Genomic DNA, 11,244 nt, shown 5'->3' on the forward strand with positions numbered 1-11,244 from the left:
ATCTCATTGGTCCCTGCTTCTCAACGCAGCCAGGCTGGGGAGATCGGGGAGCCTGCCCAAGCACGAGGGACCCCAGTCCCGGGCACACGGTCCCTCAGGTTGAGCGCTGGTTTTCCACAATTTTTTTCAAAATTGTGCGTAGTTGCGCTACGCTAAGTCCACCCGGCCCTACTCAGGATGTGCACTCGTTTTCCACAATTCTTTTCAAAATTCTACGTAGTGGCCCTACGCAAAGTCCGCCCAGCCCTAACCAAACTCTTACTACGCAGTGGAAAGGACTTAGCCAGCCACACACCCACCTGGCCCGGTCCCTGCTTCTGATCCCAGCCAGGTCTGGGGAGCCACCCTTGGCCCGATGGACCCCGTCACGGGCACCCGGACCCTCACCAGGCCGCAGGACGGGTGCTCCAGCACACATGGTCGTATAGGGGTGGGCAGAAAACTACGCTCCGCCAGCGTAGCAGATAAAGCCAGCCACCCCTGTTCACCGGCCCGGTCCCAGCTTCCGAATCCTAGCCAGGCCGGGGAGAGCCTCCCCGGGCCCCGGTGGACACCCTTCCCCAGCGCCCAGCCCCCTCAGCTGGCTTGTAGGACGGGGGGGCTCCGCACCCTGGGGCACTCCGGACGGAGCACGAGCCATGGGGAGCCTCCCCAGGCCCCAGTGGACACCCTTCCCCAGCGGCCAGACCTTCGGCTGGCTTGCAGGATTGGGGTTCCCACACCCTGGGACACTGGGACGGAGCACAAGCCCCGGGTCCGGGCCCAGCTTCCGAACCCTAGCCAGGCTGGGGAGAACCTCCCCGGGTCCCAGTGGACACCCTTCCCCAGCCTCCGGACTCTCGGCTGGCTTGCAGGACGGGGGGCTCCCACACCATGGGACCTCTGGGACAGAGCACAAGCCCCGGGTCCGGGCCCAGCTTCTGAACCCTAGCCAGACCGGGGAGAGCCTCCCCGGGACCCAGTGGAACCCCGGCCCCAGCTCCCGGACCCTTGGCTGGCTTGCAGGACGGGGGGCTCCCGCACCCTGGGACACTGGGACAGAGCACAAGACCCGGGCCCCGGTGGACCCCCGGTTCCCAGCGCCAGGACCCTCGGCTGGAACCAAGGAGGGTTAAGCCCAGGCCACGACCCCTGCCCGACGGCCTACCAGGGGAGCCCATTTTCTGGGGGCTTACAGAAGTTTGGGAAAGGACAAAACTTGGAGCGAGCCCGGCAGCCAGCCCGAAGGGCCATCTGGTCACCAGGCCCGCAGGGCCATCTGGTTGCCCGGCCCACAGGGCCATCTGGTCGCCCGGCCCGCAGGGCTATCTGTTCGTGCAGCCAGGTGACCAGATGACCCGAGATGACCCAGCGCCCGGATGGCCTGGGAGGGTGCCGTACCCAGCCGCCCTTGCAGTCCAGCGAGGGTGGCCAGGCGCTGCGAGGCAGCCGCTCAGGAGGCTCCTTTCCCCAGGGCTGCCGCTGCTCGCCTCTCCGGGAGCAGCCGGAAGGGGAGGCCTTGCCGGCCCAGGCCATCTGGTCACCCTGCCGACCTGCAAGGGATGGTGGCCACCATCCCCCACACCCCGGTGGGGCAGGGACAGGAGGGGAGGCCCCGTCCCGGAAGGCATGTGGTGGAGGCAGCCTCCCGCAGGCCCGCGTTACCCCCTCCGCATCCCTCCTGCCAGCCCGGCGGCAGAGGGACCCACCCCTGGGTGTGGTGGAGGAGGGCGTCCGCAGGCGCCCACGCACGGAGAGACAAAAGCTTGGCGCAGAGGATGACTTTCAATAAATCACAGCGAGGTAGCTGCTCTGCTACTTATGAAACCCTGACCCAGAATCAGAATCAGGTCGCCTACGAATGATTTAGCACCGGGTGCCCTATGAACATGCGGTGCACTAAGGGCGATGTAGGCGGCCCCCTTCCATCTGCGCTCCGGTCCACAAGCGAGCGGCTCTACGCACCGGCCCCCCCAGAGAGGCCGGCTATCCCAGGCCAACAGAGGCTCCACGGCACTGCGGTATCGTTACAATTTAGGGGGGATTCTGATTTAGAGGCGTTCAGTCATAATCCCACAGATGGAACATTCGCCCCATTGGCTCCTCAGCCAAGCACATACACCAAATGTCTGAACCTGCGGTTCCTCTCGTACTGAGCAGGATAACTATTGCAACAACACTCATCAGTAGGGTAAAACGAACCTGTCTCACGACGGTCTAAACCCAGCTCACGTTCCCTATTAGTAGGTGAACAATCCAACGCTTGGTGAATTCTGCTTCACAATGATAGGAAGAGCCGACATCGAAGGATCAAAAAGCGGCGGCGCTATGAACGCATGGCCGCCACAATCCAGTTATGCCTGTGGTAACTTTTCTGACATCTCCTGCTTGAAACCCAAAAAGTCAGAAGGATCGTGAGGCCCTGCTTTCACGGTCTGTATTCATACTGAATATCAAGATCAAGCGATCTTTTGCCCTTCTGCTCCGCGGGGGGTTTCTGTCCTCCCTGAGCTCGCCTTAGGACACCTGCGTTATCGTTTGACAGGTTTACCGCCCCAGTCAAACTCCCCACCTGCCACTGTCCCCGGGCGCTTGGAGCCAGAAGTGAGAGCCCCACGGGGCTCGCCCCCCACCTCACCTGGGTGGAACTCTGACCAGGCTCCCTGCACACACCCCATGTAGATCATGTGTTTTTACACTCATGACTGTGCAGCCGCTTGAGGGCTTCATAACCTAGGTTTATTCTACCTTTAATGTGGGCTTTGGCTACCTTTAGTTTCATTAGACACACCAGATCAGGCCGATGGCATTTCCAACCGAACATTACATTTCCTGGCATGCAGGTGATGATCGTTGGAAGGGATGCGGACCACTGGGGGGATGAATGGTGGCCTCCAGAGCTGGGATCAGCGCCGGTCCCTGTCCTGGAACTCAGGAATCTCGGAGTCTGGCTTGACCATACGCTTAGCTTTGTGACTCACACAAAGAGAGTGGCGGCCTGCTGTTTTGGAGTACTACGCGGGCTAAGACCCCTGCTGCGTTTCTTCGATGCCCCCACAAGACAGCTGGTCATTCAAGCTATGATCATCTCGCGGCTGGATTATGCCAGCTCTCTCCTATTAGGAGTAAACCAAGCCGAGATTCTTCGTCTACAACGAGTCCAGAATGCGGCAGCTAGGGCGGTGGTTGGTCTGCCTCGATCCTGCCCCACTTCTAACACCCTGCGTTCCCTGCACTGGCTCCCGATATGTAAGCGAATCCAATTTAAGGCTCTCTGCCTGGTTTTTAAAATTCTGAGAGAGTTGGCACCTGGAATACTTAACTCATTGATTTCGTCTTACGTTCCCACTCGTTCTCTACGATCCCTTGGACAGTCCTTGGTGGTCGTCCCCCGTTTCAGACTTAGTCGGATGGGGGGTCGCTCCTTCCGTGTGAAAGCCGCAACCCTCTGGAACGCTCTTCCCTTGGAAATTCGGCTCTCGAACGACCTTTTGTCCTTCCGCAGAGCTTTGAAAACCCTTCTGTTTTAATTATTTCCTGTCTTTATTTTTTATTCCGTGTCGACGGATCCTGTGTTATGTGGTGTTTTCCTTTCCCTGCGCCAGGACGCTCCTTCGCTGGAGCAGCTGTGCGCATTAAAATGTAATTAACATAACATAACATAACATATGTGTTTTGGGCGGGGATCCCCACTCCTCGCACCAGATGCTGCGTGCCTTGCGATGCGCACAGGCGCACTCCCCCACCTAAGCGAGGACCGCAGATACCACTGCGCGATAAGTCATTCCCTTCTGAGTATGCGCCCCCTCGAGACACACTCGACAACGCATGCGCAGTAGTTAGCGTCCGCTAATCAGCGATTTTCACGTCCCGAGCAGGAAGTAGGAGACACCTTCGCCAACACTATTTCAATGAAAGTCCGAACACAGCCCGCACTTCCTACAGGCAGCCGCTGGAAGAGGGTAGGTGCTGAATGAGCCGGCCCCCGACGCATCCGTAAGTACTTCGCCACGATGGGACCCTACAAGAGTCACTCTACGATCCCCATGCGCAGCATGTGTATGCTCTAGGGCACCAGTGGTAATACTGCCGATCTATATGTGTTCTTCTATTTTAGCAAATAGTGCGCGGGCAGCCAACGGCAATACCTAAGAAGCCCTCACTAATACTTACGAGGGTAAGCAGCATGGTACGCGTGTCTGTATGTCTCGTGTGCCCCTTGTGATTTGTCTGTCACCTTTGTTCGGCCCACCCCTCGGGGGTGAGCATAGTACACATGCATAACTTAAGCGACCACTTAAAGTCACCGTCATAATATCTTACGAGTATATTTGGGGCTTGCATTCCACTACTATAGACAGTCGACTACCACCATGTGATCATCTCCATGTGAATGTTCCTTTCCCTTATTTTCTGACTGAATGTATCAGGTGCTCACTCGATTCGAGGCTGCCCTGCAACCTCTAAAACCCCTTCCTCCTACCTTAAATGCGGTATCCTCTCCCTAGATGTCATGCCTGTCACGGATGTCGTATGGTTGATGTGGCTCTTTGGTCTGTTTTATTTTGAGCTACCACATGTCTGACTGCACAACCACTACTTGGATGGCAATCGGGGGCACGGACAGTTTTTGCTGTGCTTCGCCCGATATACTGTTATCATCATTCATACCAGTATTGTTTTAAACCTCCATTTGTGTCTGTTAACCCCCCCCCCCTCTATTTTCCCATCCCTTCCCTCCCCTTTTTTATCCCCTTCTAGGTAACACAAGCTCGGTACGTTCTGAAGAGATCATTCTTAGACTCACACTGCTGCACCCCGCAGTTCTGTACCAAACACTGCCTTTCTTTTACGCGGGTTACCCCTCCAATTCCTGGAACCCCCGTCTGTATCGTGCACATCCCTTCACATAGCTAGGTCCTGAAGAAACGCCACTGACCTTCACAGGCTAAGCAGGCGTGAAACATGTCGACCTTTTTATGAGTCACATGAGCACCTTGCGCTCACTAGTGACTCCCTGACCTACCGGTCTTTTTACTTTACCAGGGTTCCCGTAACATTAAAATAGCGTATTTGGACACCCCTAGGTAATTTTATTCACACACTTTGCACGCACGCTACCATCTGTCTCTTGGATCCACCACCATTTTATCCCACACACTCACACTCGCCTATCGGCTTTTCTCTTTAAAAGACCTCCGATAAAGAGACTCTTCGGGGGACCGTCGGGCATTGCAGCGCCGGCCCAACGAGGAGCAATAAAAAGCCCGATGATGAAGCAAAACATCCTTTGGGGTGTGTGAGGGCCAACAAGAGGCTACATTGAGTCCTCCCCTTCGGCATTGGATCCTTGATACTGGGGATAGTTCTCGCTGCCTCTTTTCTCCTTCACCCCTCCCTCCCCTCTACCTTTTTCCTCCCCTCTACATTCTCTCTCTCTCCTCTTTGCCATTTCTTCACTTTTCCTGTTGAGTAGGTGTTCACTAATTTTGTTTCACCTCCAACATGGAACAATGTCCTCGTTGATGTAACTTACTTAGCTCTAGAATGACCACAGTTAATCAAGTAACAGATGGAGCAATCAAATGAACCATAACTGATTTAATGAGCCATTCGCAGTTTCACTGTACCGGCCGTGTGTACTTACACGAGCATGGCTTAATTTTTGAGACAAGCATATGCTACTGGCAGGATCAACCAGGTAGACGCACCTGCTGACAGTGTGGGGGCTGTGTGCCCATCTCCCCGACCGGCAACCTTCACGCACCCCTCCCTCTCGGGAGCCTGCCAGGGGAAGGAGCCAACCCGACTGGGCGGGAGGGCTCACTGGAGGGGTGTGGAGAGGTTCAGTCGCATGGGCACCAGCACGCCCAGCTATCTCCCCGGGAGGGAGAGGCAGGCCGAGGCGCAGCCTGATTGAGACGCAGGGGTGCCGCAGCCTGGCGGCAGCGACACCCCTCGGAACAGTCGTTCCGAGCTGCTGTGGAAATGTGCTGGGCAGAGAGGGGTGACGGCGTGGCGCGCGGGGCCTTTGGACCTGCTGAGCAGCAGCATCAAAGGGCCTGGCGCCACCGACCCCTCCCGCTCGGGTCAGACACCTGGGGGGCACGAGCTGCCGGGGCCGCTCGGCCTTCACTATGCTGGGTAGGGTCTCCCGCCAAGTGGCAGCCCCTCGAGTCGTACGGTCCATGCAGGGTGGAAGCGCTTTGCTCGAAACAACAGCCGAGGCTGGCCAAGCAGTCCATCCCTAAACGAACCGAGAGTGCCCAATCGATCGGAGTACGGCTGGGGCATCCCCTGGCAGGCCACCCTGCACAGGGGGTATGCTCTTAGCGCCCCTGCCTGTTCAGGGGCAAGTAGACTTGGAGAAAAAGGACCATCTGAGAGGAAGGAGCGTAACCGGGCCCCTGGGGGCCCCGGTGGGTGGGACCGGGTGCTATCTTCCCCGTTTCAGCATCACCAGACCTCACGGAGGTCTAACTGAGAAAACTCGGAAAAAAAGGACCATCCAGAAGGGGCTGAGAGGCAGGTGCGTACCTGGTCCCTGGGGCCCCCAGCGGGCGGGCTCGGGTGCTGCTTTCCCCCGTCTCGGGATCGCCGGACCTCACAGAGGTCTGACCCAGCAAACTCGGAGAAAAAAAACCATCGGGAAGGAGGCTCAGAGGCAGGTGTGCGTACCCGGGCCCCTGAGGGCCATGCATCGGGCGGGCCTAGGTGCTGCCTTCCCCTGTCTCGGGATCCCCGGACCTCACGGAAGTCTGACTGACCCTCTCCCTAGTAATCCGGAGGAAAATGACCCCCCTTTCCTATAATCTGTGCACACGAGGTGACAGAGGGGACCCAAGGTGCAAATGTACCTGACCTCCTGGAGCCCTCGCTGGGATCGGGGAGGCAAATGGACCCTCATTGGGACTTCCAGGCAAGCCCGGCCATCTGGTCACCCCATTGGAAAGCATTGCGCGCGACCAGATGGCCGAGGGGATAGACGGGACCAGATGGCCGAGGGGAAAGGCGCGACCAGATGGCCGGGCTCGAAAGGAAAGCCATCTGGTCGCTCTGTGCCCCAACAAAAGAGTGAGCGGGTGCCGGGGCATGGGGGACCGGAGGCCCAGGGCCCCAGCTTGGCCCCAGCCATGGAGGCTGCGTGGGGGATCCGAGGGGCCCTCCGACCCGGGGCCCGCAGACACCTTGACAAGCAGGGGAGTCCTGCACGGGACCTGGGCCGGAGGACGGGGCCCAGGGCCAGAGCCCCCAACCTGGGGCCCGGCGGGGCCCCTGACCCAGCCGGGGCTCCCAGGCCCGGAGGCACAGGTGAAGCCTCCCCGGACCCACCGGAACCCGTCCAGGGCACCCTGCCAAACGGCAGGATCCAGGACGGAGCCCGGGATGGGGAGGCCGCACTCACCTGGGCCCTCAGGGGCCCATCCAGAGCTCCTGAACCCAGCCAAGCAAGGGGAGGCTCCCCGGCCACAACGGAACCCCGTCCCGTGCCTTTGGCAGTGCCGTAAGCCAGGGTACGGGACCCAGGGCTGGAACCCCTGGCCCGGGGCCCAGCGGGGCCCCTGGATCCAGCCGGGGCTCCCAGGACCGGAGGCGCAGGGGAAGCCTCCCCGGGCCCGCCTAACTCCGTCTCGGGCACCCTGCCACGCGGCATGACCCAGGACGGAGCCTGGGGTGGGGAGGCCACCCTCCCCGGGGCCCTCAGGGGCCCGGCCGGAGCTCCTGAACCCAGCCAATCAGGGGGAGGCTCCCCGGCCACAACGGAACCCCATCCCGGGCCTTTGGCAGTGCCGCAGGCTGTGGGATGGGGCCCAGGGCCGGAGCCCCTGACCCGGGGCCCGGCGGGGCCCCTGGACCCAGCCGGGGCTCCCAGGCCCAGAGGCGCAGGGGAAGCCTCCCCGGGCCTGCCGGACGCCGTCCCGGGCACCCTGCCACGCGGCAGGACCCAGGACGGAGCCCGAGGTGGGGAGGCCACCCTCCCCGGGGCCCTCAGGGGCCCGGCCGGAGCTACTGAACCCAGCCAAGCAAGGGGAGGCTCCCCGGCCACAACGGAACCCCGTCCCAGGCCTTTGGCAGTGCCGCAGGCCGGGGGATGGGGCCCAGGGCTGGAGCCCCTGACCCAGGGCCCGGCGGGGCCCCTGGACCCAGCCGGGGCTCCCAGGACCGGAGGCGCAGGGGAAGCCTCCCCGGGCCCGCCTAACTCCGTCTCGGGCACCCTGCCACGTGGCATGACCCAGGACGGAGCCCGGGGTGGGGAGGCCACCCTCCCCGGGGCCCTCAGGGGCCCGGCCGGAGCTCCTGAACCCAGCCAATCAGGGGGAGGCTCCCCGGCCACAACGGAACCCCATCCCGGGCCTTTGGCAGTGCCGCAGGCTGTGGGATGGGGCCCAGGGCCAGAGCCCCTGACCCGGGGCCCGGCGGGGCCCCTGGACCCAGCCGGGGCTCCCAGGCCCAGAGGCGCAGGGAAGCCTCCCCGGGCCCGCCGGACGCCGTCCCGGGCACCCTGCCACGCGGCAGGACCCAGGACGGAGCCCGAGGTGGGGAGGCCACCCTCCCCGGGGCCCTCAGGGGCCCGGCCGGAGCTACTGAACCCAGCCAAGCAAGGGGAGGCTCCCCGGCCACAACGGAACCCCGTCCCAGGCCTTTGGCAGTGCCGCAGGCCGGGGATGGGGCCCAGGGCCGGAGCCCCTGACCCAGGGCCCGGCAGGCCCCTGGACCCAGCTGGGGCTCTCAGGCCCGGAGGTGCAGGGGAAGCCTCCCCGGGCCTGCCGGACCTCGTCCAGGGCACCCTGCCACGCTGTAGGACCCAGGACGGAGCCCGCGGGAACTCATTTGGGCACCCTGCCACACAACAGGACTGAGGACGGAGCCTGGGGTGGGGAGGCCGCCCTCCCAGGGGCCCCTGGACCCAGCCCAGCAGGGGGAGGCCTGCCGGGTCTCATCCAGGGCAGCCTGCCATGCGGCAGGCCCCGGGACATGCCCAGGGCTGGGGCGGCATCCTGGTCTGTCCAGCTGCCGGCTGAGGACTGCTAGGCTGAGTGGGGTCCCAGAGTACCCTGTCCCTAGTAATCCGGAGGAAGGCTACCCCCCTTTCTGGTAACCCGCATGCTCCGATTGACGGAGGGGACCCTAGGGGCAAACGCGCCCGGCCTCCTGGAGCCCTGGCTGGGATCCGGGAGGCAAATGGACCCTCATCGGGACTTCCAGGCTGACCCGGCCATCTGGTCACCTCATTGGAAACCATTGTGCGCGACCAGATGGCCGAGGGGAAAGGTGTGACCAGATGGCCGGCATCTGAAAGGACTCCCGTCTGCCCGCCCCGAGCCGAGCCATAGTGGTAGGGCTCCCGCCTGCCCACCCACGCAGGGCTTGGGGGGCTCTGCTTTACGCGGGGCTCGGGGACCCCAGCTGGGCCTCAGGCACTTGGACGACCACCGGAGCTCTCGGGCCGGGTGCCCGGGGGAGGACTGCCCGGGACCAGTGGAGCCCGTCCTGGGCACTTTGCCATGCCACGGGCCGCAGGAGGGAGTCCCGGACACCTTGGAGGATGTTGCCCGGGCATAGCCCATCTGGTCCCCGGCAAAGAACAGCCAGCCCCGAAGGGGTGTTCCGGCACACCCTGCCCCTACTAATCCGGAGGCTACCCCCCATTCTTGTAACCCGCGTGCTCCGAGTGACGGAGGGGACCCTAGGCGTGGACGCGCCCGACCTCCTGGAGCCTTACAGGGGGAATCCTGGTTAGTTTGTTTTCCTCCGCTAGTAATATGCTTAAATTCAGCGGGTCGCCACGTCTGATCTCAGGGGCGTAGTCGGAAAGAAAACGCCGGAGCGTTAATGGGGAGCTGGGGAAGGCCAGACCCCTGCCGGATCAGGGGCCTGGTGTACCCGGCAGCATGCGCCCTCTTTCCCTGGATAGTGTCTGGAGGGGTTTCGCCTCGCCGGGAAGCCGGCCGTGGATAAGGGCACCCGAGGCGCATGCGCGCGGGCAGCCGGTGGGACACCACGGACAGCCACGTGTAGCACGCAGCCAGGTGCCCCGGGACGGGCCCAGGGCAGACCGGTCGCCAGGCCCTCTTCTCGGGGGGCAAGGCACGCCAGCGGCGTACCTCCGCGGCAGGACCCGGCAAGGGACCTTGCCACGGGCAATCGGGGGGTCTGACCTTGTGGGGGGACGAAGGGGAAGCGGAGCTCACCCTGCGAAGACCCCAGTCGCATCCTGGGGAAGCCCCGGGGCGATTGACGATAGAGCGACCCTCAGACAGGAGTAGCCCCAGGAGGAACCCGGGGCCGCAAGGTGAGTTCTTCATCGACGAGCGAGCCGAGTGATCCACTGCCAAGACTCACAGGCAAATTTTCGAAAACGTTCGCCCACCTGCGGGCGCAGGAGAGGCGGGAAGAAGGCGACACCATCCGTCCACCGCCCGCGTGGCGAGACGGCCCGGGCACCCCGTTCAAGGCTTCCCTTCTGGGAGTCAGACAGCACCGTCGGAATAAAAAATCATTGCCAGGCGCTCGGCCCGGGAGCCCGCATAGGGGGGCGAGGGAGGGGGGAGGGGGCTCCTGGAGCGACGGGAGCAGGTAGCCCCGCAGCCGCCGGTCCCTCCTAGGGTAGCCACACGGGACCGGGTCAAACCCGGTACCTGGCAACGAAGGAGGGTCGCCCCACCTGCACATCAGCCGTCCGTCGCCGGGTGGCCCCGAGCCGTGCCAGCAGGCTGGCATCCAGCCCACCACCACCCTCGCCTGGGTCGGAGGCGCCGGAAGGGAAGAGCCAGGTGGCTCCCCATCCCGCACACCTCCCACCGAGAGGAGCCGGGGTCCCCTCGAAGGCCCTCGACCCCTTCTCTTCCAGGCCACCCTGCCACGTGAGAAGGGCCACTCCTCGGTCGCCCGGAACCCGGTCAGGTCGGGCCAAGTCTCGGGATGCCTGGAGGGCCCAGCCAGCGCCAGGGAGGGGTGGTGCTCGTCCAACCACGGGGGCCATCACTGTCCTCAGAGGTGTGGCTTTCGGGTACCGGGTGGCATGGTCCACCAAGACCAGGATGAACCTATTGCCCATGGCTGTCTGGGGGTCCAGTGGCCCCACAATGTCAATACCCACCCGTTCAAAGGGGGTGCTGACCACAGGGAATGGCTGGAGAGGAGCCTTGCTCTTCCTCCCACTCTTTCCACTTGCCTGGCAAGTCTGACATGTCCTGCAGTGAGTGTCTGAACTCCTGCGCATTTGGGGCCAATAAAAGTGGGTGACAAGCCTTTCAAAGGTCT

The 11,244-nt window shown here is 62.5% G+C and overlaps 1 pseudogene; it reads right to left on the reverse strand.

Moving 5' to 3' along the window:
* Positions 1-10,227: 10,227 nt before the first annotated feature.
* LOC146870338 (5.8S ribosomal RNA) lies at positions 10,228-10,321 on the reverse strand (annotated as a pseudogene; the record flags this gene model as incomplete).
* Positions 10,322-11,244: the final 923 nt, after the last annotated feature.

The sequence above is a fragment of the Triturus cristatus genome, chromosome 1_1 (genome assembly GCF_964204655.1).
Source record: "Triturus cristatus chromosome 1_1, aTriCri1.1, whole genome shotgun sequence".
Classification (NCBI taxonomy): Eukaryota; Metazoa; Chordata; class Amphibia; order Caudata; family Salamandridae; genus Triturus; species Triturus cristatus.